This window comes from Panthera onca, chromosome B4 (genome assembly GCF_046562875.1).
Source record: "Panthera onca isolate mPanOnc1 chromosome B4, mPanOnc1 haplotype 2, whole genome shotgun sequence".
Classification (NCBI taxonomy): Eukaryota; Metazoa; Chordata; class Mammalia; order Carnivora; family Felidae; genus Panthera; species Panthera onca.
In genome coordinates this window covers 27,120,710-27,148,239 of record NC_138345.1, presented here as the reverse complement: position 1 = coordinate 27,148,239, position 27,530 = coordinate 27,120,710, and the positions used below count along the sequence as shown (strand labels likewise).

Here is a 27,530-nt window from a genome sequence, read left to right as displayed (position 1 = left end):
TGTTCTGAATCTTCTCGACCGAGATGACAAATGGAGTTAGCCTGATGCTTCCTGGGGCATACGTGGTTTCACTTCCAATTTATAAATATGGTTCAAACGGGACTTTTGGAGCACTGGGTGCCTACCCAGAAATCTGACAAGAGTTCCTTCTTTCTAGAGATAGAATGCCAATGCCTTGATTCAGTCAAAAGAGCTACACTGTACAGGTGTTTGTTGATTGCAGAAACCACAGCCTGAGCTGAGTTTCAAAGCATCATCCTCCGAGACTGTGGATCTCATGCAGCCAGATGTGGAAACAGGGGTTCACGTTTCCCTGTTCACGTTCATCCCTGAGGGGATGCATCCCAGGGCTGTCTGGCTATCCCTTCTCGAATTTTGCAGTGCAATTGTGAAGGGCTATCTGTGTGCAGGTAGGACAATATAAGGACACACGTGTGGTCCTGGGCAGCATGGCATTGTGAATGACCAGAGTCTATATTAGAAGGGACCGAGGGAAGGCCTGTTATCCTCAACTTCACAGTAATAGAAGTCAGCATGAGAGCAAAGCCATCATGCTTGTCAAGGGTAGAAGGGAACAAAAGACATACTCTAAGCTGGTGAGAACCAGCTGGGAAGGCTGAATTGCTCAGGCCCATGTTTTATTCATGTTAAAAGGGTTTCTCAGGGAGAGGGGAAGGCACATTCCCCAGCAGAACTTGCTTGCCCAGAAAGGCAGGCAAATACACGGACATGTATTTGATTGAACTTGAAAAAATCTAAGAAGACATTTGGAATTGTGGAGAATATTAACAAGGCGGCTGCAAGCCAGCCGGAATTGTCCAGTGAAACCTGCCTCCCAGAGTCAGAGCTTCTAGTCTTCTCTGTGACAAGGTGACACCCGGGGTGTGGCTTCTTTCACAAACCCTGAGCAGAAGACGGTATATGGAATCGGGCTGCCCTCAGCAGGGAATTGAACAGAAGACATGTACATTTCTTTTCACCATGTTATCCATTGGTAAGCGTTATAATTCAACAGCATTAAGTACATTCACAATGGTATACAGCCACCACCGCTGTCCATTTCCAAAGCTTCTTCATCATCCCGAACCCTATACCTATTAAACAGTAAGTCCCCACTCATCATTCCATTCAGCGTCTGATACCCTCTCTTCTATGTTCTGTCTTTAAATGTACCTATTCTAGGTGCTTCACAGAAGTGGACTCCTATAACACTCCTCATTCTGTGACTGGCTCATGTCACTTCCCATAAAGTTTTCAAGATTCCACGTTGGAGCACGTGCCAGAATTTCATTCCTTTTTAAGGCTGAATAATAGTCCACTGGGTGTTGAGACTACCACTCGTCTCTCAATGGACATGGGTTGTCCCACCATTTAACAGTTGTGAATAAGGCTGCTGGGAACACTGGTGCAGAAATAGCTGTCTGGGTGGCTCAGTTGGTTGAGCGGTGGACTTCGGCTCTCGTCATGATCTTACAGCTCATGGGTTCGAGCCCCATGTCTCGCTCTGTGCTGACAGCTCAGAGCCTAGAGCCTGCTTTGGATTCTGTGTTCCCGCCTCTCTCTGCCCCTCCCCCACTCATGATCTGTCTCTCTCTCAAAAATAAATAAACATTAAAAAAAATAGAAATAGGGGTGCCTGAGTGGCTCAGTCGGTTGAGCGACCGACTTCGGCTCAGGTCATGATCTCACTGTTTGTGAGTTCGAGCCCCACGTTGGGTTCTGTGCTAACAGCTCAGAGCCTGAGGCCTGCCTCGGATTCTGTGTCTCCCTCTCTCTGCCCCTCCCCTGCTCACGCTCTGTCTCTCTCTGTCTCTCAATAACAAATAAAAACGTTAAAAAAAAAATTTTTTTTTTTTAAAAATAGAAATAGCTGTCTGAGTCCCTGCTTTCAATTTTTTTTTCAGTATGTACCTATGAGCGGAGCTACAGATTGCACGGTAACTCTATGTTTAACTTTCTGAGGAACTCCCAAACTATTTTCCACATTGGCTGAACCATTTCACAACCCCACCGGCAATAAACGGGGGTTCCAATTTCCCGCTACCATTGCCAAAACTTGTGATATTTTTTATTTTCTTTTTTTAAAATAGCCACCGTAATGGGTGCAGAGCAATATCTCATTGGGGTTTTGATTTGCATTCCATACTCTTAATAATTTGGTCACTGAGACAGGTATGGCTTGTCCTTTGAAATTTCAGAAGCTCGCCCTGGTCAACCAAATAGTGTCTGTGTGAAGCCTGTTTCCTGACAAATCTCGGAGCAGCTCGACAGGGATTCCATCGTGTAACTGTCACAACCACATAGCACACAGAGACTGATTGCAATTGTAGAAAGGCAAACATCTGAATCAAGAAAGACACTTTGCAATCCCAGTGGGCTGGATGAAGGGTTTCTTTTTTTAATACCTCGGCATCAGAGACCTGCCATTTAGTGCAAACCAGGCAAATCACCCATCAAGCCTGTGAAGATAGTTGAAATAGATTCTCTAATGGCTGAAAAGCTAGACAAATGGTGACCATTCAGGGTTTTCTGCTTTTTGAGGGAAAAGCTGATTGCTCTGACCCGACAGCAAGACCCATAAATTATACCTGTGATAATTGGAAAGAGCTGTATGTGAACCGATCAGTCAGAGAAGTTGCTTCTCAGGGGATTGGCCGATGGCAGCAGGCCCCTTTATACTCCTACATAAAAAAGCCACAGGACAATCGTGCATTCCTCTTTTGAACTAGATATATCAGAGCCTTTCTCCTTGGTGACCCTCAGGACGATGGCACACCCCTGATGGGGGACCGATGGGAGAAGACCCAGGAGAGAAAGGGTGTGGCCAGCGCTCTTAAATACACCTTGGTAATGGGTGGTGAGATGTCCTGGTCATCTCTTTGACATGCCCCTGAAGCCGGCAACTGTATTGGGTGTGGTGGAGAGGGCGGTAAGAGCTCCTCAAATCTGGCTCCGGGCTCTAGTTGTCAGGCTCTGGTGAGGCTCCTCCATTCAACACCAGTGAAGGTGCTGGTGATGCTGGTCTAGGGATCTGACTTCGTTAGTAGGTCAAGTAAGTATAGGAGCTTCTGGCTCACTGGCAGCAGAAAACAGAAAGGTACAAGTGAACTTTAGAGTGAGGGAGATATTACTGTTCTAGGTGGGGCTCTTTGAGTTTCTAAAGAGGGAAATTACCAAGAGAAACAATCTGATTGGTTTACTTAATCACCATCATCTCTGGGTGGAGTGTTTGTTTTGTTTTGTTTTGTTTTGTTTTTCCAAACCTTCTGGATTTCTGGCCATGGATTTGGCTGACCTTGTGTCAGCTCCTTGACCTGGTTCCCGTTGGCTGTGATGGGGATAGGGTTTTGGTCGCTGGAGGGCTAGGTCAAATGATATACAACATGGTTGCTCCCATTCAAATACTTGAGGGCAGTGGGCAGGAGGGTTTCTGGAGTATCACACCTATGCTCATAATTAACTCTGCACTTATGAAAACCAAACACTAGGACTTCACATTTGTCTCCCCTGCCTAAAACTTAGAACGGTTTCTTGAGATTATGAGAATATATTATAGAAAGAATTTAGCTCAGGTCTTACTTGCACAATTATTCCCATTAATTATTATTCATCATTTGTTTAATTTTTCAAACATCCCCATCCTGAAGAATGAACAAGAGTAAAAATAATATCCATACAAATCTCTTGGCAGTAAATAAAATCTATAGGAGGGTTCCCTTAATGAGTTACCTGTGTTGAGGAGTTGAGATGTCTTTGGAATGAGTCCAGATCAAACTGATCCTCTTACTGTCCAGGGGTTCCATCTAATTGTCACTGAGTGAAAAAAAAAAAAAAAATCTTGTTTTCTTTTTGGAATTCTCATCTTGGAAGAACCACCAAGTTTCTAAGCATCACTTCTGTCTTCTTGAAGATCCAGTGTTGTTTCCCCTTCTCCCCCTCCCCTGGTCCCATCTTCAAAGGGCACCCACTTCAAATGGTGCCCTCCAGTCAGTTCCTGGGGCTGGAAGCTTGGAATCCTCTTCAGCCCCTCCCTCCTCACCTCTTCTTCCTTAACAGACAGTCACCACTTTGTGTCCTTTGGACCTGTCCCTTTCGTCAACAATGTGCTGTCTGGGGCTTTGCCATTGACCTTCTTCTACTCCCTCAGATTTCCCACATAAAGCCTGGAGAACAATCTGACATAAATCGAATGCCGATCATCACCCTACTCCCGTTTGTGAACCTGTGGTAAAGCCTCTGTCGAATTCAAATCCTACATCACCGCTTCCTACATTAAATTCCTAATCCGATGCTTCCTGGTTTATCAACCCTCTCTCCTGGGTAGGACGGCCCCACCTCTGACCACCCTCAGTCCACTGTGCTAGGCCCACTCTCCTCTCTGCCTTTCTACAGGCCAAGGCTTCTTCTGGAATGCTCCCCATCATCATCGCCCTGCGGGCCCCCTTCGATTCCAATTCCAGCAGCAATGCCCAGGCCTGTACACACTGAGGCTTTCCTTTAACTCTCTCCTCTGGCTCAGCCCATATCTTCTTGTCTGTGGCACCTGTTGCCCAGCTGTTTCCCTAAGCTCCTCTCCCACCAGACAGGACTCTGTAGGCTTATGGAAAGAGGAAAACAAATTCTCTTTTCACCGGTGCAGTCCTGCTTGAAAGTTGTATCACGCATTGTTCGTAATCCAACTTCCCTGAAGAACAATAGAATGTATCCTCGCTGCGGCCCAAACCTCCTTACTGCTGACCATCCATAGTTCCCCAGGTGAAGGCAGGGATCGAACTCACCAACAGCGAGATCATGACCCGAGCCAAAGTCGGATGCTCAACCGACTGAACCAGACACGCCTATTTTGACATTTTATACATCAGTCAGGCATCTTTTTTTGGTTTAAGATGACAAAAACCCAGTTCGAACTAGCATTGCCATTATCAGGGAGGTAGTTGGATCACGGGGTTGAAGAAAAGGTAGACAAACAAGTTGGGTAGGTTAAGGCATGGAGTTGAATCAGAACCTGGGATTCAAATGCCAGCAGGTACCATGGTAGTACCAGTGTTCCTCTAACTAGAAAAGAGACCAGTATCACAGAAGCACATCCCTGAAAAGATGGCACACAGCCGCTGTGTAGCAGCTCCTGGAATCAGCAGACCCTTGTTCGCAAGCTCTATCTAGCAATGTCACCTCAAGCATTGCCTGCAATTCTCTTGCAACAAAATGTTCTTTTAGTTTTCGGGGATATCATATGTGTGCATGGCAAGGATTTGGCGGACGTATCAAATTTATTTGCTACAATTTCCACCTGGCCACATTTGTTTAAATTTTACACGTTTGAAGTCAAAGTGTAATTGTGTTTTTGCCTTTTTCTTAGAAACGAAAATTCTGAATATATATATTTATACATCTCACACATAATGGTGATGATAGAAACCTTTAAAAGTTCCATGAGCAGATGGTAGTTTTAGAACAAAACAGATCCATTAGCTGTCAAATGCAGCTTCCCGAAGGATGAAAAATAGAGTCAGTTCTCAGGTACTGCTAAGAAAAGCTCTCACTTACTCTAATCCCTTAGGATACGGATTCTTTTGTAAAAATTTTGCTATGGGACGACTATGACAATTTGCTCTTAAGGAATGTCACAAAATGCAAAAAAAAAAAAAAAAAGGCTTTTGATCAAATGGTCTGAAACTTAATTCAATATGTGTTTTAAAAGATGATGCAGTTGATTCCAGACCAATTCCAGGTGCACATTTCCAGGGGTCTCCAGAAATGCATAGTTTTCCTGTCCCCATTTGTAGAAGTGTTTTCTCTCTTATAGTAAGCATAAGAAGGAGGGGAAAAAATAATCTCCTATTTTACAAAAGTAGAGTTTTCTAAAATTGGTGAAACCTTCAGAAGTGATTACAGATGAAGCAAATTACTCGTCTAGGGTCCGATAATGGTTTAGAGGTAGACCAGCTGGAAACCAAGCATTCTCTCTATTGCCTCCCCACCACCTCCACCCAATGCTGAGCAAGCATTTTCGAAAGGATCATTTCTATAAATAGTCCCTCATATTAGATTTTCTGCAGATGTCTGTGTATGTGGATCTACTGAATGATTTGATAAAAGATTCTCAGACAACATTTTACATGACCACAAACAGCTGTCAAGATTTCAAATATATTTATTTATGGGCATCTCGCTCTAATCAACAGAAACAAAATACAGGGCTACAGACAGCCAAGAGAGCTTTAATTTAATAGTTAAATCTAGGGGTCCCTGGGTGGCTCAGTTGGTTAAGCATCCGACTTCCGCTCAGGTCATGATCTCAGTTCATGAGTTTGAGCCCCTGTCATGCTCTGTGCTGACAGCTCAGAGCCTGGAGCCTGTTTCAGATTCTGTGTCTCCCTCTTTCTCTGCCCCTCCCCCACTCGCAATCTCTCTCTCTCTCTCTCTTTCTCAAAAATAAACATTAAAATTTTTTTAATTTAATAACTAAAGCTCAAATGTCTATTTGCCAAGCCATCCAATCTGTGTTTAAATGACTCAATCCATAATTTTACATGGGAACCAAATAAAACTTCTGTCTTTCAGCCTGAACATAAGTCAGTACTGAATCAGAACAGAAACCAGGCACGTAGACCATAAGAAGGAAAACATGCAATTGGCTAAAACACTTGTAAAGAGTCTGAAAATGTTTATTATTCATGAGGTAAGAGAGTAAATCCAATTAGTTTCATATAAAATTATTTACAATCTGGAAACTATTCATTGTGCTTTCTGCCCTCACATGGTCTTCAGATTGATTTGCCCTTGTATCTTCCCCCACAAAAACAAAGTAAAAGTCCTCATACTTGACCTAGCAGTACATTCCAATCCTGATACTGGAAATACAGTATTAGGTACTAATACAGTATTAGAAATACAGAAATAAGTACTCTGATGCTCACTGGTGACTTTTCTTCCAGTTATAGAAACTTTTTTTGTTCATTAATCTTCTAGTTTGTTTATGAACTCAAGTTCAGCTTTTACATTTTCACTATTTCAAGAGGTGTCTTTTGGTATGACCTAGACACTTGGTGTTAAAGTCAGTCCTTCAAACTGTGAAGTCAGGCAAGGCTTAAATAAAATGATCCACTATAAAATGAGCACATTGTGGCCCAGTTCCGGGTGGACCATCTGCCCGATCTGCCACTATTTTCAAGTGACTTCGTATGGGTCTTTACACTTCAGTGAAGTGTAGTCATATTACTACATAGGTCCATTTTTCTTTACCATAAGAGATTCTTTCTAGTTCAAAAATTCTGTAAGGAATAAAAGTCTTTGATTTCAACAAATTTACCATCAAGTTAGAGAGGAGACATATGGGACACAGGTTTTGCAGAAACCCTGCAAAGATGGAGGTCAGTGAGAGCCTTGTAATCACAAAAGGCTACTTGAAGGGAATGAAATGCCCTCACCGGATGGGAAGAAGAAAGGGCTTCCAAGTGAGGGATAATACACATTACGAGCCAAAGAGATGAGAACCAAGGGCGGATGATGGAAACTGTGTGTGTGAGTGGGAAATGATGGGTTGACCTCGAAGATGCCCTCCAATCACTGTAACTAGGCCAAGAGCCCTAATCTCTAGCATCACTGATAACTCAGTTAACCTATTGTATCTAAGAGTGTCCATGGAGTTAGGGTGATGTCGCCTGATCTGTGGGCTCCTAACTGCCTCCCCTGCTCACCTGTGCAGTAGAAATCCATAGCAGTGGAGAGAGCTTTGTTTACTCAAATTCTATCACCAATCTAGCTCTCCCTCTATACAGCTTATTTGTTTAGATGAACTCCTTCGAAAGGTTAAAAATTGAAACTACATGGAGCATTGGATGGGATTTTATGGACAAAATATATAAAACTCTGTATCTCTACCAACCCTTTTGGAAAATGTAAAATTCAGAATTTTTTTTAGCATCAAACTGCCACCAGAAAAATAAACCAGTACATTTAAATTTTTTTTAAGGATTTTTCCTCAAGGAAGAATGAACACGTATAAAGTGCACAAAAGATGAGCTGCCCAGAAAAACAATGAGAAATGTCTACTTATTGTCTGCCGCTTTTTGGACATTGAACTTGTCCCCTCCACAAAGGACTGAGTTGTCCTTTGGCAGACAAATCAGTACAAATTGTGTGTCAGCTGTGCAGGGCATTAACCCAAAGGGTGTGTTTTACTGACAGGGCAGAAAATAGAGTCTGCTACTGAGTTCAAAATGAGCTGCGTTAGACAAGTCAATCAAGAGGTCTCTTCTCTTGGTTTGCCTGCCGGATGACATCAGTAGCCCAAGCTGGGAAGTTTAGTTAGCTTTGGATTTTCAACAGTGACTTTTGTCATCTGAGAGTCACATCACAAATTAGGGTCCTCAATTACTGTCTAGCCTGGGTGTAAATCCAGTCCCACTATTGAAAAAGCTGTTCAGTGTTTTGTTTTCGTTTTTGTTTTCCAGTTGACAAAAGACATCCTTGCTTTTTAACCATGATCCTTCCCATAGCTCATATGTTGGAGGAAGAGATGGGGGAATTCAGTAGACCTGAATTGTTTCCAATTTGAGGCATATGATCTAAAAAAGGTTCATATAAGGGCACCGGGGTGGCTCAGTCAGTTAAGCATCTGATTCTTGGTTTCAGCTCAGGTCATGATCTTACAGTTTGTGAGATTGAGTCCCACATCGGGCTCTGTGCTGAAATGTGGAGCCTGCTTGGGATTCACTGTCACCCCCTCTCTCTGTCCCTAGCACCCCCACCATCTCTCTCAAAAATAAATAAACATTAAAGAAGTAAAAATGTTTAGGGCACCTGGGTGGCTCAGTTGGTTAAATGTCTGACTTCAGCTCAGGTCATGATCTTGCCGTTCACGAGTTCAAGCCCCATGTCGGGCTCTGTGCTGATGGCTCAGAGCCCGGAGCCTGCTTCAGATCCTGTGTCTCCCTCTTTCTCTGCCCCTCCCCCGCTTGTACTCTCTCAAAAATAAGCAAAACATTTTTTAAAAATTAAAATAAAAAATAAATAGAAATGTTCATATACTTCTTAACAAAAAAGAAATTCAATCGACCCAAGAAGTCAGAAATAACTTTCTAAAAGGTATATTGCTATATTTCTCTCCTTTTTAAAAAAACAGAGCAAACTTCTTAGTTTTGGTAGATTTTTATGTCTTGCTAAAGAACTCTTGCTGTTATCTGTCAGAAGAGGAGGGTAGGTATAGAGGACACAATCTCAGACTTGGGGTCTGGAGACTTGGGCAGGAAGCCTAGCCCTTCTGATTTAGGGTCACCTGTAGGATGGAGGAAGCCATATTCCCCACTGGTGACACAGTCATACTCCAGGCTCTCCACTCCCACACACACCATACCCCAGGCACGAGGCAAGGTGGCATCTCACTGTCAAGTCTGGGAGGAACTGAACACAGCTCAGCACCTTCTTTCTTCCTCCCTCAAACCTCCCAGTCATCATACACACAGTCAGTCCTCAAGGTGGGGGCCGTGGTTGTTCAGCAGCAACACTGTCCAAAGTTGAAAGCAGGTCTAATTTAGGGGCACGGTATTAAACCCACTTGGTTAGTAGACTGAAACCACATTCTCCAACATCATTTGATCTGTAACACAACTGCCTGATTCAACTGTTTCTGAATGTGGGAGAGGAATAGTCAGGGGAGTTTTTTCTTCTTTCATGGTACCTGGCACCTCACTGACCATTAGTAAAGTTTTGCTTAAAACTAATGAAGATAGAGAGTGGATCTGGTGGAAAAGAGCAAAGGCGTCTGAGTCTTTATAAACAGGCAGTGTGAAACAGCTTCAAATACCCAAAGAGAGATCATTAGTATTAAAATAGAAAATAGCAGTATTTCTCCCCACGGGAAGTTCAGGATAAAATCGTCACCCTTAGGAGTGCCAGAACACAACGCTGTTCTCAGTCTGTTGGTCTCAGCCAAAGCTGGAGGGATCCTCACTGCAGGCCTCATGGTTCGTTTGTTTACTTAGAGCAAATGGAGAGATCTGCCAGCTCAGTGTTCGGGTTTTAAATCAAATAGTTTGGAGGGGAAAGGGGGAAAAAAGCTATGGCAAACCATAAGAGACTCTTAAAAACTGAGAATAAACTGAGGGTTGATGGGGGGTGGGAGGGAGGGGAAAGTGGGTGATGGGCTTTGAGGAGGGCACCTGTTGTGATGAGCACTGGGTGTTGTATGGAAACCAATTTGACAATAAATTTCATATTAAAAAAATAGTTTGGAAGATAGCAAGATAAAGGCCCTGATTCAATTTCAGTTTCTTTCTTTTTAAAAAATAAATAAATAAAATAAAGTTAAAAAACCCAGTGATTCAAAAGCAGGAATTAGATGAAGTTCATTTGGTTACCAGGCCTTGATCTCTATCCCAAGGAGGGAGGTGATGTTTAAAAAATAACACTCATTAACCCAAATCAAGAAGGGTCTTTCCCCGTCTTCAGGGCAAATTTTAGAAACCATTGATGACAAAAGGGATCTGGTCCTTAAACCCCTTTTTAGCTTCTGTGATGGAAACAGCACCCTGGCATGTGGTAGACTGACCACTGGGATGAGAGTCAAGAGGCTGGAGCTTTCCTAAAACGTCCCGTGTCCTTGATAAGTCGCTTTCCGTTCTCTGCATCATGGTTTCCCCATCTGTGAAATGAAGGGCTGAGCGGCTTCCTTCCATTGGTGGTGAGGCTGGGCCTCTGCCTCCGGCAGCCTCTAACTGGTGAGCGGAAGGGAGCTGCCACGGTGTCCGTGGACGGCTACCTGAGAGGAGGCAGGAGGAGCATCCGTCTCTCAGCACCTTGAACAGCACCTCTTCTTGCCCTGCTTCGTCTGGCTGCCCTATTTGGCAGCTACTCGCAAAGCTACTGCTGTGCTTCCATCTGTCGAATCTCAGCGGAACATCAGGGATGAGGGGTGTGAAATGTGGATGCTCCTTCCATATTTTCTTAGCTGCTGCTAATGGCTGTCTAGGGACAAAATGTTGGAAGACCTTTTTGGAAGTCCCTTCTGAAACACATAAAAATATCTAGAGTTCGCTGGATAATTGTTTCGTAGCACACAGGCTGGCCACCACCATTTTTGTAGCCAGTGACGCTGTCTGATTTATCCGAAAGAGTGAAAAGTCACTGTGGATGAGTTAATCTGTGGGACTAGAACAGCAGATGCCGGCTGCCTAGCAAATAGAAAGACTTTTCCGTATTTGGGGGCTTTTAAAGTACACACACACACACACACACACACACATCAACTCTGCTCTGTAAAAGTTATTCATGATATATGGAAACACAATTATTTCGATATAAATTCAAAATGGCTGGCTTGTTTTGTTCCCAATTATATTTATGAAAATGGATAAAAGAATGTCTGGGTCCCAGTAGTCAACATCGGTGACTTGTAACGTGGTTAACTTTTACTAATGACTAGAGAATATGCTGACGTTTTCCTTCTCAACCTAATGGGTACTTATTTAATTAAGTATTATCATCTTTAATTTAGGGGTTATCAGCCAAAAAGCTGCTGGTCCAGGAGCGTGATGAATGGTGTTCTGTATATTCCCTGGATTCCAAAGCCAATGACACTAAAAATACCCCAAGAATAAATCAAAGTGCAAAACTCATCCGGGACACCACCTGCTTACTTGCTGATTGCTTGAGGAATGTTGTAGAAGAAATCTTTGCACAAGTGAAAGGAAATCACAGAGGGATGTGGATAGAAGAGGGAGTTAAAAGAAGAAAAATGTGAACATTCGAGATCTTATGTTTGTCAACTCCTAAATCCCTTTCCATATTCGACCAAAGGTCCTACCAGATCATGAGAAGCAGGACTCCAGAAACTGAAAATCAAGTCACTGTAGGGAATGTGGCTCATCCGGGCCTCTGGGACACAGCTGTCCTCACTAGGCAGAAGGGTGGGCCATGATTAGCTCATTGTCTGTTAGCTTCTGCTCTAATTCACATGCTATTGATAAATAAGATAGGGGGCGCGAGAGGGAATTAGAGCCAGGCCCCAGGCAAGATTAGAAATGGCAGCCTGGCACAGACCCAGCCCCTAGAGAACATGGAGCACTGGCCTGGGCCCTCCCAGCTGGGCGGGGCCACACTCATGAATCTTCTTTTGGGACCACAGGTGCAGAGGCTTGTCTTCGTTTTCATGGCTAAACAAAAGCATTCAAGCTCTGGAGGAGTAACAATATGGTGACTTAAAGATGACTGGTACATTTGAGAGCAGCTCTGCAATCTGAGTTCTGACAGTTGTTTGGCATAATTAAAAGATCACTAAACAGCGCTAAGAAAAAACGGTTCAAAAATAGATGCGATTCTGGATGAGATTCTAATGGCATAATGGAATTTCTGTTTAAATTTATCTTTAAAGGAAGTTCCTGTCAAAAGGGGAGGGGGCTGACACATGGGAACTGACGTCAAATTTTCTCAGATGAGTGTAGGAGTTAAGAAGGTGGAAATGCATGTAAAGCTATTTGAATGTCCTCATGATGGCAATAACCATATTCGAAACTCTAGTAAGTTCTTCTCAACCTACTTTAGGTCTAAAATCACAGAGTACGTTTTCTACAACACAGAGGGATCCTCTGGAAGGAGAAAGAAGAGTGGAGCGTGGAGACAGGGGTTGGGCAGGGGGTCGGGGAATGGGCGGTTGTACGTGGAGATCCAAGTAGAGCCATGGCGGCAGGAAGGGCCAAAGACACATATTTGCACAACAGCGCCTAACCACAGCTCCTGGCTTATGGTGGCAGGCAGAACAGAGCAGCTGGGAGCCTCCATAGTCATCAAAACCATCACAACCACCCTTCCCTCCCCCACTCAACCCCCAGGCCCTGCAAACAGGAGCCAGCAGCCCCACTGGAGGGAAGAAACACCCGAGGGCTCTCCTCATGGACACCTGAACCCATGGCCAACATCCTGAGCAAAAGTCTCCCCTCTGAGCACAAAGCCCAGTGCCGTAGGTCACACAGCTCCCCCATAGTGAGTGGCTCCTGAGGCTTCAAAAAGAAGCCTTTTCCTTCCTGAAGGCAGGATCAATAATAGTGCCAGCGCCAGCACGTTGGATGATGGGCATTTGCAGATCAACTGTTCCTGGTCTAGACTCTCTGTGAACAACCCCAAAAGCCTGTGACATGTAATAATTTGTTCTTCTGCTGAGGCATGGACTAGAATGGCCCAAGAGCAGTTGTCTGGGGTGAGGGCCAGCCGCTTAGCTGGCGACCAGCTTGGCTCACTGCTTGGCATCTGCGTTTCAACTCAGGTTTCGCCATTTTTCTGCTCAGTAACTCTCGTGAGGCGCCATTGAAAGTGTTCTGCTGAGGAAAAGTTCTGTAAAGAAAGCTAACGAAGTATTCTGATTTTTGAAAGTGAAAAGTGCAAAAAGCTCCAAGTGAGCCGTGGGTTTTTGCCAGAAAATAGATGGCTTTGATACATTAGAAAATAATGGAAAGGATATACTATGGAAGGAATTCAAATTCGTATGTGCACATATGCCAAGGTCCCGGATGTTAAGTCTACTGTACTTTCCAATTTTGAGATGTGAAAGTCCCGTGCTCTGATCTACATCCTGAGACCAAGTAATAAAAGGAATCTGCCTTCAGCCACAACTAAGGTGTCACGCTCACTGGCCATGATTTAAATGTTACCCAAATCCACAGATGGTCTCCTACTCTGTCCATGTGGGTCCCAATGGCATGCTCATTCTAGAATGACTTTTTGGTGTCCATATATTAGGGCTGCTTACAAGCCCATTGTTTTTCACATCTGGGCACCCGTGTCAGTTTGGATTATTTAGAATTGGCAACTCAGTAAAATCGTTGGTGCATATAAGCTGCCTGTGGACAGGTGTGAGACAAACGGAAGGCCTGCAGCTGGCCCCCTCAGGACTGTGGGACAAACGGAGAAAGAGGGTGGGTGGGGTGCTGAGCATCTGCATGTGGGATGGCTGAATGCCTTGCACCCTTGAGTTCCTGCAAATACCTCCTGAACTCCAGCCTCTTGTATGTAGCCCTCTTGTATTATCAGGACAGTCCTCTGACACTCAGGCCTTAAGTCTAGTGGCAGCACCAAAGCCAAAGGAGCCCCAGAGACAGAATGTGGCTTTGAGATTCAGCAACTACTTGGAGGTCAAGTTTCTTTTTGTTTTCAATGTTTATTCATTTATTTTTGAGAAAGAATATGTGTGCATGAGTGGGGGTGGAGCAGAGAGAGAGGGAGAGAGACTGAATCCCAAGCAGTCTCATGCTGTCAGTGCAGAGCCCTATGTGGGGCTTGATCTCATGAACTGTGAGATCATGACCTGAGTCAAAATTGAGTCGTACACTTAAGCGACTGAGCCACCCAGACGTCCGGGGAGGTCAAGTTTCCTTAATAAGCATCTCCAAAGTAAACTCTAAACTGGTTGGTTGTGTAGAATATTGGGTTATTGGCAGGGCCCCTGGGTGGCTTAGTCAGTTGAGCATCCCACTTTGGGTCAGGTTATGATCTCCCAGTTTGTGAGTTCGAGCCCCACATTGGGCTCTGTGCTGACAGCTCAGAGCCTGGAGTCTGCTTCAGATTCCATGTCTCCCCCTCTCTCTGCCCCTCCCCTGCTTGTGCTCTGTCTCTCTCTCAAAAATAAATAAACATTAAAAATTTTTTTAAAGACTATTGGGTTATTGGCTATTGTTTGCAATAATTAGGCCTTCATGTGAGAGCTTGGGCATCTTGTTTTAGAGGGGACTTCCTAGGACTCAGTGTAATCTTGCCTAGAACCTTGATAGGCCCCCAGGGACTCAGTGAGCATAAGAAGGCACTGCCATATAGAAGAAAGGTAAGTGATGCTTCTTTTAGGGTCACTCTAGGAAGTCAGCAGGAACTTGCCTTCCTGCTTTGTCATCACTGGTATTGAAGACCAGGTGAACATTCATGACATGTGCACTGGTGCAGGATGGGAGGGCTGTGAATGATGGGAGGTGCAAAGAAAGGAGTGAGTCAGACCACCAGGTGCTGTGGAGTTGCTGTCACTGCTCAGGGGGCTGTACAGAATGCCTGCCTTCTTGTTGAAAGCAAAGGAGTTCTACCGCCTCCTGCACTCCGCCCCACACAGTCTTGGGGGAGACAGGTGGTGGTCTTATGGAAAGAAACTGGTTTTCTCACTGCTCTAAACTAAAGCTCCATTCTTGCCTTTGTAAAGGCCAGCCACCCACTCCTACCTTATTTTCTTCTTGCCCACACATCTCACAGATTTAGCCTGCCCGTCTCCATCATTTTCATTATCCAATCTTCTGCCCGAATTTCTCTCTCCCTGAACTCACTGAGGTGTGGGGTAGTTTCCCATCTTTTCCTCCTCCCACACTCTCTCTAAAACGAGCCTGCAAAGTCCCCCATTCGGAAGTGCCAAGGAGAACATCTAGCTCTCACCAGAGATAAGTTCCATTCAAATTGTCTGAGTAGGATGTTGGACCCAGTGATTTAGACTTCAGTCCAGGATGGGTTCAGGCTGGTGCACTGTAAACTATGGTGTGATTCTGAGTCCCTCTGATCATTTCATCCTTCTCCCTAGTATTCCCTGTGGCCTTGGGACAAACCGTATGTCCGCTCTTTGTGCCCTGGGATTCTAGGTCCTTCCATGGTCCGTGCCCCCAATGAACTTGCAGTTCCCAATTTTGCCCTGATGGATGAGTCCATGACTCTCATCTCTTGAAGTTATTTTTGTCACCAGGCCCATTTCTTCACTTCTAGTTCAGTATTGCTGATATTTACCAGCCAATTATTAAAACTGATTCTCTCTCTGAGTGAACGGTGGTTTATAAAACTATTATTCTAAATTAAGTCCTGGGCCAGCTTTCCCAGTGGCCCTGTGACCTCAGCAATGGGTGCTATGTCCCAGACATCGTGCCTGTATTCCCTCAGTGCTAACCACAGCCTGCTCTTAGCTGTCCCCTTTCTAAGCTGGCATCCTCATTCACCCTGACCTAACTTGAGATTTGGGGTTGAACGTATGCATTTAGTACTCAAGTCATTCATGCTTCCTATGTCCTGATATCATAACATTTATCCTGCTGTGTTTTAATTATTTGCCGATATGTGGTTCTCCCAGGCCAGACCACGGACTCCTCTCGGGTAAGGACTGCATCTCACTGACCCTTGGATCATGAGTGCCAAACACAAGACAGGTGCTGAGAAAAAACATGTATGAATCACTCAGGTTAGCTGTTAAGTTTCTCTAGGGAAGAGGCCTTGCAGAATCCAAAAACCCTAGCTTTGCCATGGACAGTACTTTCTCTCAGAAGCAGCAGTAATAACAAATGACCAAATTAGCAGGAGGTAGGCTATTCCCATTCATCCTGGAGAATTTTTTTTTTGCAGGTTTGTTTGTTTCTGTTTGCTTATTTGTCGCTTTTAAATAAAGCGGAACTTCTCTCTGAAAGTCATGCCATGTTGAGTCAGCTGACAACAGAAAAAAAAAAAAACATGCCGTGTTTCACTTTTTTTTCACCGTCAGTAAGAGTCAAGGTTCAGTGCACACAGGTCATACCATCCGTCACCTGAGGAGCTACAATGAGGAGAAGATTCCAGAAAAATTTGAGCAGCCTGGACCATAAAGTCCTGCTCTCCCAGTCACTCTGCCTTGCTGCCTGCCTGCCTTGTCCTGTCCCAGGAGACAGAGGAACAAGCATCTGAGAGCCAGCCCTGGGGGCCTACAGTCACCACAGCTTTGAGCTGGACTCCCGCTGTGCCCCTAACCTCATCTCCCTGAGCCTCAATTTACTCATCTATAAAATGAGAATGCTACCTGTCTTACAGCATCATCCCAGGGATTAGTGATCCTGTATCCATGCCATTATGACTGCGTTATGATCTGTGCATCTAGACACAGGCCACATTCTCAAGCTAGCACATAATGAAAATCAAGGAATCTCTAATGCATTATTCATCACACCTTGACATGACTTTTATATAACATTCAGCCAGACTATCTTCGATCTATTTCTTCTTCATTTGCTATTCTGAGCTCAGAACATAGGATAACTAGCTCATCAGTTCAACAAGCTGATTTTTTTTTTTTTTTTTTTTTTTTTTTAATGTGCATCTGCTTGTGCCAAGGTCTCAGGTTCCTGAACATACCTGGTTTCCTGAAGTTGAGGTGTAACTGATGGAGGCTCGGGCGGTGCCATCGAATTTCTCCAACAGATAATTAAGGCTGCATGGCATATATGTAACGTGTATCTATTTGGAGACACTGTGGGAAGGTGAATCAAGCAAGAGCTCAGATTTTCCAGGGAGAAACTGTAGAATTTTAATGAGCTTGGAGTCCATTTCTCTGCTGGAAATAGCAGATCTTTAAGCATTTCTTCAATAGCATTACAGTAATTATAACAATTCTGAAAGGAACAATTTACGGGATGTATTTTTGTAAGCTTGGAGGAACAAGAAAGGCCACATCCGGTTCTGCATTTGGTACATGCCTAGAGTCACTGTCAGATAGATGTTTAAAAATATGAATGACAAGACTATAGATTATTCAGTTCATGGTCTCCACCAACATCTTAAGACAGTACTGTCCAATTCAACTTCCCGTGATAATACAATTGTTCAGATTTGTGCTGTCTCTTAGGGTGGCCACTGGCCACATGTGGTCACTGAGCACTTGAAATGTGGTTAATGAGACTAAGGACTGAATTTTTAACTTTACTCAATGTTAACTGATGAAGTTTAGACAGCCGCATGTGGCTAGAGGCTACCGTATTGTACAACACAGCTCTAAGGTACCAGCTGAAACCCACTCCAGTCACTTTGCCACTTAGAGCATCAAAGCGCATAGGAGGAAACCTAAAAGGTACCAAGGGAGCCACAAAGCCCATGTACTCAAGCTCATCTGAAGCCTCTTGATTTGGTTCTCTGATTTTTTATTCCACAACAGACTGGAGCATTCAATTATATAGAGAGGCAGACACAATGGCAGCAACTGTAAATGAAAAAGGTTGAAAACAGACCAGGACTCAAAGAGACAAATAGTCTAGGATTACTGATCATAGGACAAGCAGTCTTTATACCTCAGAAGTACAATATTTGATGCATTGCTCCATTGAGAAAAATGTTAAGAATTCAGGGATGTAAGCCTCAGGAAGGATAGAAAAGGAGCAAACCTCATCCAGACCTTTGTCCGTAGAAGGTGGTAAAATATAGGCATTTTTGGCACACAAATGAGTGAATTTTGGTTATCTGAAAAGCCCAGTCACTCCGTGCATCTCATCCTTCCCACAAGGAAGAAATTGTAGTTCCATATGATGTCCTACTGCTCTTGAGATAAATCCCTAGACGATGACCATGACTTCCTGGGCTGCCTTATGTGGCTTTGTCTACTTCTCCTGCCTTACTTCATATCAACCTCCTGACTCTTTGTTTTCTAGCCACGCTGGTTTTCCTTCTATTTCCTGAAGGTGCCATGAACCTTCCTCCATAGGGCTTTGCATATGCTGTTCCCTCTATCTAGAAGGATTCTTCCACCCAACTTCCTTCCTCTCCCTTTCAAGATCCCAGTTCTAATGCCACTCCCTGGAAAGCCTGCTTATACCTCCAACCCTCCTCAGCCAATGCAGACCTGGCTCTTTTGTTATTCATGCTTCCATGTGAACTCCTTTGCCCAGAACACCTACTTGAACATACATATTCACCAGTGAGATCATCTAATTTATTGATTTGCATACTCTAAGACAGAGATTGTGTTTGGCCCAATTCATCCATCTTTGTAGCCCCAGTAGCTGGCTTCTGTTCAATAAATGAAAGAATGAATGAATTCTGGTTTATTTGTAAGATCTTTAGAATGACAGGTGTCTTCTGATTCCTAACACATTCGCATCTTTTTGTAAAGTCTCTTTAGTCTCTGGGATGACTTGTATCTTTAACCACCATGCCAAAGTTCTTATTGTCCCATAACTTTTTGCCATGAAATCTCTAACCTAAAAATCCCCCTACTGCTCCCTTATTTGCTCCACTTACTACCTTCGCCCCACCCTCCAAACTTCTCATTTCCTTAAAATAGTCAGCTCTCATGCTGGCAAACTGAACTACGTCTGTGTTTCTTTTCTTAACAGTGCATTTTTTTAATTTTTCCCCACTGTTTCCTTCACTTGATTTCACTGATAGCCTCTGAACTTCTTGTTTGCCATCTGTCTGCCAGGAAAGCTGTGTTGGCTTTTGAGATTTTTAGTTTATCCTCCACCTGTACTTTTTCTGTTATCTCTTCCGTAGACTTCCTCTAAATTTCCAATCTGCTTATTTTTTTTAGTATTTATTTATTTATTTATTGAGAGAAGATGACTACATGGGGGAGGAGCAGAGGAAGAGAGAGAATCCCAAGCAGGCTCTGTGCTGTTGGCATGGACCCTAACACAGGACCTGATCCCACAAACTATGAAATCATGACCTGAGCTGAAATCAAGAGTCAGAGGTCTAACAGACTGAACCACCCAGGAATCCTGATCTGCTTAGTTTTCATGCTTGCCCTTAAAAATATTAAAAAGTTGGGAAAATGAAACCTACAATTATCCCCAACTCATCTTACTCCCTACCTTCAAAACAGACAACATTAGGAAAGAAAGGTCTCTGATAATCATTTCCAAAACCTTCAGGGGATTCCCATCTTCCCGTTTTCTGCCTCATTACAGTTTTATCTAAACAAATCAAGGGTTAAAAAAAAAAAAACTTTCATTAGTCTATGCATTGCCCCCCTCCCTAAACTCAACCAACTACTTATACCTCAGGCCGCATTCTCTTTTTCAGAATGAGGTTGCTTCACTGGTTAAATGATTATCTCTTTCTCATAGACCTTATTTAGTACCAAAGTCTTGATATAAATCACAATTCTCTTTAACGAGTATTTATTGAGTACCTTCTATGGGCCAGGCACTATGCTAGGGAAACAGCCATGCATAAGATGGCTTTTCTGCTCTTTGGTTATGGGCAAAGTAGCATGCAAAGTACTATATGAGGCATAAAATTGAAGAAGATCTTGTTCCAGGTTTCAGGGAGCTTGCTGTATAAAACAGGAGGCATAATTCAAAGTGAGCATGGTTAGTGCTACAGTAAAGGCACAAAGTATCATGGAAACCCACCAGAAGGAATGAACTCCAGCTTGACTGGTTCTGCTGGGGACTAGCCGGCAGGCAGAGATGGGGAGGAAAGGGCACCAAGAATGAGGGAATTGGGAGCTAACTCACAGAGAGAGGGCTTGGGGCATAGGGCTTTTGCAGGAAAGGGCTATGATTTTAGGGGTGCTGGAATATAGGGCTCACAGGGCTGGAGAGGGTTGCTGGTGGGAAGGAAGAGAGAAACACCTTCAGGAGGGGCCCCTCATGGCAGCCGTAGGGGTTTGGACCTAATTCCAGCCCCCACCCCCACCCCCAGTTTTGAGCAGGGGAGTAACTTCATGAGAGCTGTGCTTTATAACTAAACTCACAGGAGAAAAAAAAAGAGGCAGGCTGGCGGTTGGCTGAAAGATGGCAACTCACTTCTGTTATTCACAGGTTACCTGTGATAATAATAGTTCACTCTGATTGAATGTGCTAAGAGCTTTGCATACATTAAGTTACTTAATTGTCATAACATTCCTGAGGGCTAGGAGCTTTTATTAACTTGATTTTACAGATCAGGAAACTGAAGCTTAGGGAAGTTAAGGTGCTAGAAAAGAGGCAGACCGGGAACCAACCTAGTGGGTTCTATTTCTAACTCTACCCTCTTAACTGTGGTGCCATATTGCCCTGCTTTGCTAAGTCTAGTTGGCAATGATTTCGCTTAGGAGAGTACCCAGGGGAGAGGTGAAACTAATTTTTAGACACCCTTCTACGGCTGGCATCGAAAAGGATGACAAGAAGACAAAAGCTGAGCTTCACAATGCTTCTCTGCAGCCCTGTCTTGTGGGTGACATCTAACCCCGAAGGGGCTCCTTCTGCCAGTTTTCTGGCCCAATTCCTCACCTTCAGTTTGTGTGTGCTGAAAAGTAAACATGACTTCAGTATTAATTTAAGAAAGTTAAGAATCAGCAAGGTAAGGCTATTAGAAAATAATTCATCGTATACTTTTTTAAAGCCTACATGCCCTGGGTGGCTCAGTTGGTGAAGCATCTGACTCTTGATTTTGGCTCAGGTCATGATCTGGCCGTCATGAGCTGGAGCTCTGCAGTGGCCTCCAGGGCTGAGTGTGGAGTCCCAGCTGGGATTCTCCCTCTCCTTCTCTCTCTCTCCCTCCCCTATCATGCTCTCTCTCTCTCTTTCTCTCTCTCTGTCTCTCAAAATAAATAAACAAACATTAGAAAAAATACTTTTCAAAGCCTAAATTAAGCCAGTGGTGTAGCTGTTTTATTTTCATCATCTGCCATTATAAATTAGCTTTGGCATTAACTGGCATTACTGCTTTTGATAAACATAAAAGATCAAAGGCTGATTTTTACAGTTTGTGTGCAAAAGTCCGCAAGGGTGGTTTTACATCTTAAATCCTGAAATGGCTCAGACCCAGCTTTAATCCAACCGTGCTAACGCATGTAATCACTCATATCCTAGAGGCAATATCTAGGAAGCCGCAGTATCTAGGATAAAACATCCTACGGCACTAAGACCCCTACCAGTGTTTCTGCTCAAACACAATGCCAGAACATTAAAACCGTTATTATAGATGATGGCTTAAACATCATCTATTATTTTAAACAGATGTTTTACAACAGGGAAGGGTCCATCATGTAAAAGCGAGTACATTCTCTGGAATTTTATCACTGCAAAGCCTGCAGTAGCACAGAGGGTTAATTTGGATCAACACGTTGGGCTATACATCTTTAAGCTTGGATAACTTACAAGGTGTCCATTCTCCCGTTTAATTTCTCAGTTATTATCCTCCTGGATGGGTGTGCTAGGGAGGTAGGGAGACCACAACTGATTGCAAGAAGCCCTACACACTGGCCCCCACAGCACCTGGTTTCTTTGCACTTCTCTTCTATAATCTCTTTTCAGAAGACCCTTTATTAAGACTTCAGAACAGGGATACAAAGTGAGAGGCTCATCATCCCCATCATCCCCGGTGACACCAAGCACCCTCTTTGGTGTCCTTAGCCAGCAGGGAAGGACAGCAGGGACCATCCCCTCACTGGAATCTCCATGGAGTCTGTGAGAGGAGATTTCTGCCACTAAATACTCTTTCCCAAGTCAAAGTTTTCCATCCTAAGTAGTAAGTGCCTTCTTCATAAATATAGGTCAGCCTACATTTTGATGGAAGAGAAAACCCCCATGTCCTTCATATAAAAAAAAAAATTAGCTCACACATGTTTTTGGCAAGTTCCCATAAACACGCTCCCCACTAAACACTTTGGGAGTAGATTGTCTCCACCCCTGCATCTGGATTCAGCTGAGCTTGGAGTCCTTGGCCCAACTTAGCCGGTTGAAATACATGAACCAGAGCTGTAGACCGAGACCCTTGGAGCTGCTCCCCACCATCCTCCAAGGGCCGAGCTCCTTCATTCTTCCCCAGGCTGCTTTTCTCACATGCCTCTGTGCTCAGGGATCTTTAGATACTTCCGTCGTGTGCACTGAGGTCATTCTGTACCATGGTTCCACAGAGTACAGAGAATACCCATGTGCAGGGCAGAACTTTGCTCCATGGGACAAAGAAGCCATGTGAGGCTTCAAAGGCTCCCTGTCTCAGGAATGTCCTTATAAACTCTCTGAATGAAAAGTCCAGACTTTACTCATTACTAACCTTTCATCTGGAAGGTCCTGGGCTGCAGGTGGTCAGATGAGGCTAGTTTTACAGTGTTTGGAGAGACTGAGGGGGCAGAGGGGGCAGGGAAAAAGGTGGACCCACAAGTCAATTGCCAAATCTCTCTCTGTTCCCCATCTCTCTCTCTCTCTCTCTTGCTTCTGAATAGGTGGAAAGTATTCTGGAATACCAACCCTTCACTGCCTCCTCCTCTTCCTAACCCACCTCTCCCTCTCCTCTCTCCCTCCCCACTTCCTTTGTTGTGCTCCCTCATCTGTGTCCTACCTCCCCTCACTTTCCTCTCTTCTGCATCAACATTGCCCAACTCTAGGTTTCTCCCTGTGCCCTTCCCCCTGTCCCTCTTTCCTTTGCTCCCCCCTCTTCTTCTACCCACACTCACCAGAGCAACATTTACACCTTTCCCTCCCTCTTTATGCCTCCCTCCCTTCTCTCTGGAGCTCTGTCCATTCTCTGAGTTGGACATCTCATAGATGTCCTGGATGCTTGACCTTCCCTTATCAAGAGGATCTTCCTTCTGGTCTCCTCGAGTCCAGGGCTGTGTCTGCCACTGCCACTTCAGCCTGCATGTTCCCATCTCTTGTTTTCTTCTCAAACTCAATGTAAAGCAAGCTTCCCTTCCCCTGCTCCCAGAGACTCTTTCTCCCAACTTCCTTTCATGGCTAATGGTGCCACCGATTTCCCAACCTTCCAAGTTCAAAATTTGAAGTTACTTTGATTGACACTTCAGCCAGTCATCTAGTTTTACTGATTTTTCCTTAAATATCCCCCTGCTAGGTATTCCTCCCACTCTGTTCTTGCTGCTGCCGCCTTAGCTCTGGCTCTCATGACTTCAAACCTTGACTATAAGTACTTTGCTGTTCCCACTCCTCTCCCCAAAATCCAAAGGGTGGGTGGATGGCAGAAGGGCACTATTGCTCTAGCAACCTGAGCTGAGGGTAGGGAGGGTGAGAGCATGGTCAGGACTGATGTACCGACCAGCTCTGGCTCTCCCCTCACAGTGCTGCCCCTCTGCTGACCCATCAGCAGGAAGGTGAGGCCTCAGGCTCAGGGCTCTGGGGAATAAGCATAATTTGATCTTTAGTTATTCTGCAAATACATACCAAGTCCCTGCAATACCAAACCCTGTCCCAGGTACTGAGACACAACCATGAACAAAACAGAGTCCCTGACCCTGGAGATCACCTAGTCACAGGAGAGAGAGATAAATAAACATGTAATGTGACAAGAAGTGGTAAATCATGGGACTTATGTATCAAGAATAGAGCCGAGGGGCACCTGGGTGGCTCAGTCTATTGAGCGTCCAACTTTGGCTCAGGTCACGTTCTCATGGTTTGTGGATTTGAGCCCCATGTTGGGCTCACTGCGGTCAGCACAGAGCCTGCTTGTGGTTCTCTCTCTCCCTTTCTCTCTGCCCCTGCCCCATTCATGCTCTCTCTCTCTCTCTCAAAAACAAATAAAAGCATTTATTTTTTTAAAAAAAGAATAGAGCTGAATAAAGGGAATACAATGTGAACGGAGCAAATGGTCAACAAACGAGTGAAAAAATGCTCAGTGTCATGAGGGAAATGCAAATCGAAACCACAACGACACAGTGTTTCACACCCACCAGAATGGCTGTAATAAAATAAAAACGGGAAGTAACCAACGTTGGCGAGGGCGTGAGGGCCTCAAAGCACTCGCACATGCTGGCGGGACCGTGAAGTGACACAGACCCTGTGGAACGCAGTGTGGCAGCGCCTCACAAAGTTTAATGTGGAGTTAAATGACCCCGCAATCCCACTCCTGTGCTTTCATCCAAAAGAACTGAAAACATGAGCTCCAGCAAAAACTTGCCCATGAATGTCACCGCAGCACTGTTCGCAGCAGCTGAAAGGCGAGAACGACTCAAACGTCCGAGTGATGACTGGATGAGCGAAACGTGATGGACGCACACCACGGAATATCATTCAGTCATGCCAAGGAATGAAGTATTGATTCATGCTACGTCGCGGATGAACTTTAAAACTTGGTGCCAAGACGAAGAAACCGGGTACCAAAGGCCACATATTGTATGATCCCATCTCTCTGAAATGTCCAGAATGGGCCAATCCATAGAGACAGAAAGCAGATCAGTGGTTGCTTGTCAGGGGCTGGAAGAGTGGGTACTGAGTGTAGGATTTAGAGGGTGTAAGATATCCCTTTGTGATGATGGAAAACTTGTCTGGAATTAGATGGTTGCGCCATGTTGTGAACCTACTAAACGCCACTCAATTGCACACTGTAAAAATGGTTCAAAAAGACTGTTTTTGTGTTAGGTGTGTTTTACCACAGCAAGAACAGCAACTGGGGGTGGCCACAGGGTGCTCCTTGAACAGCAGAGTCCAGGAAACCTCTCAGCTGAGGTGAGAAGCCTCTGTCACAGACCTGGGGCAGGAGGGTTCGTGCCCTGCAATTACCAGGAAAGGCAGGGACTAGAAAAGCATGCCGGCGGCTCCGTACGATATTCCTGGTGATCTGACCCCCTTTCTTCATTTCACTCCACAGTCGGGCACAATGCTCCTTCTGTGCCCACACCTCTGCCTCTCTCCTCCCAGCACTTCCCTGCCACCTCCCATCACCGCACCCCTGCACTGTCCCCCAGACACACCTACGCTTCCCCCCACCCTGCCTCGCCCTCAGAATTGCTCCTTCTGGCCACTTGGCCACTTTTAGGGCCCAGCCCACGAAGCCCTCTTCTTGGGACACATTTTCTGACGCCTGCCAGAGCATGAGCATCTGCTAGACTGAGGCTCTGAGCGTTGAGTCTGCTGCTTCTCAGCCATGTGAGGCTGGGCACCTGACCCCTCCCTGGGCTTCAGTTTCCTGCCGCATCAAAGGTGGGCTATTAAGAGAATAAAACAAGATGACCAAAGTGCTGAGCTTAGTACTTGGTATGTAATGAACTCTCAGGAATGGTGGTCGGGTCACTGCTTCAGCATTTCCTATAATCCCAAGTTTGAAATTTCCCACTTCATTTTGTACTGATAATATTTAGTAATTATTTATTGAATGTATGGAAGAGTCAGAATACATGATAAACATAGTGATGGTATTTATAGACTTTGAGATAATCTTCCTCCAACTCTGATAACTATTTCAATACAGAGCATATAGATCACACTTGAATAAATGTTTAATTGACCAATGATTGATTGATTGATTGATTGATTTGCCTCTATCACCAAATAAGAATGGAATTTTCTTCAAATTAAAATATAAAGGGAAACAAGATGTCTGAGCAGGGGAAGGGAAGAGAGAGAGGGAGGGAAAATCAGCAAGTAAACAGAACCTGACCCAGCCAGGGTGAGATATATTGAAATATTCCATAGACATAAATGTTTGCAAAAAAAAAAAAAAAAAAAAGCATAGTTGAAGAAGGACTTGGAGGGGTGGTGGAAAATTTTTCAGAAAAATGGCTCACTCTACAAATGAATTATTTTATTGTTTTATTAATTTTTTTTAATCTTTGGTTTTGAGAGAGAGAGAGTGAGCACGAGCAAGGGAAGGGCGGTGGGGGGCGCGGGGGACAGAGGGTCTGAAGAGGGCTTTGTGCTGACAGCAGAGAGCCCGATGTGGGGCTCAAAATCATGAACTGTGAGATCATGACCTGAGTAGAAGTTGGACGCTTAACCAACAGAGCCACCGGGCGCCCCTGAATTGTTACTTTGTTTCAAGATGCCATAGTTACAGGTGTTCAAAGTAAATGTTAATGCATTTGACAAATAGACATAAGACAAATCTTTAATGTACTATCACTGGAGAAAGGCATGAGTTTAAAATATTTAAAAATAAGATAGTAGAGATACATTTCACAGATTTCTAGAAGTGGGAGATGATAGATAGGTAGATAGACAAACAGATAAACAGACAGATAGATAGATAGATTATGGTGGCACCCAACTAGTGGAGGAGAAATCAGCAAGGGAAGGAGAATCTGTTTAGTTTTATTCCATAAAAAGATGCGATCACAAGATAGGGCTGGGACTCACTCCCCTGTGCCCTGGTCACGTGACCAATCTCCAAAAGCTGCACAGAGTAGACCAACCCAACTATTGTTTCCTATTTTCACGACCTGCACACACCCAAATGCGGGTTGTTGACCCACCGAGGCACATCTCTCCCTCAAACCCCCAGCCCTCTCTCCGGGAACAGAATCGCCCCTGCACTTTCCTCTCCGGGAGATTCTTACTCGATTCCCCTTTCAGAGAAACAGACACAAGCCCCGTTCAAGAGTCAAAAGCTAGAAATCAGCTGGCTTCTTCCAACGCTTACTGACACAATTTTCTTAATCATATTTCCCTTTCAATAAAACAGTGAAAAAGAAAAGAAACCGTTTACCTGACCAGATCCCTGAAGTCTTCATGAGGGTCTACAACTGAATATGGAGAAAACCACTCAGAATCGTCTTCTGAGACTTCCTGAAATCCCCAATCTGCCTCCGATGGCAGCTCTGAGTTTGAGCCGTGAATAGAGGCTGTGTGTTATTTTAACCACAAGGTTTCTAGTCAGAAGGGAGGAGAGATGGAAATGAGGTACGTTGGCAAGCAGAAGCACCATCCACCTCGAGTGAAATGAGCTCGCCGATCTGATGTAAGAGCTCGGGGACATTTGAAGAACCCTCAAACCAACTTTTCCTAAACTAGAGGTTAAATAGCTGCGGAAAATTCCAAAGGAGTAAGATAAGACACTTATGGTCTTTTCTAAAAAAAGACACGTTGGTATGCCCTGTCTGATACTGTCTGAAGGGAAGCCCAGCATGGAGC

General features: G+C 44.4%; 1 protein-coding gene across 1 annotated transcript in view; it reads right to left on the bottom strand.

Annotated features, from left to right (window-relative positions):
* Positions 1-27,255, bottom strand: part of JCAD (junctional cadherin 5 associated) — an 81,089-nt gene extending 53,834 nt beyond the window's left edge. Inside the window, exons 1-2 of the mRNA XM_060659059.3 lie at positions 27,106-27,255; positions 3,730-3,813 (exon numbers count right to left, since the gene is read on the bottom strand). The gene's annotated coding sequence lies outside the window, so the exon portion shown is untranslated. The remainder of the gene's footprint in view (positions 1-3,729; positions 3,814-27,105) is intronic.
* Between the last annotated feature and the right edge of the window lie 275 nt (positions 27,256-27,530).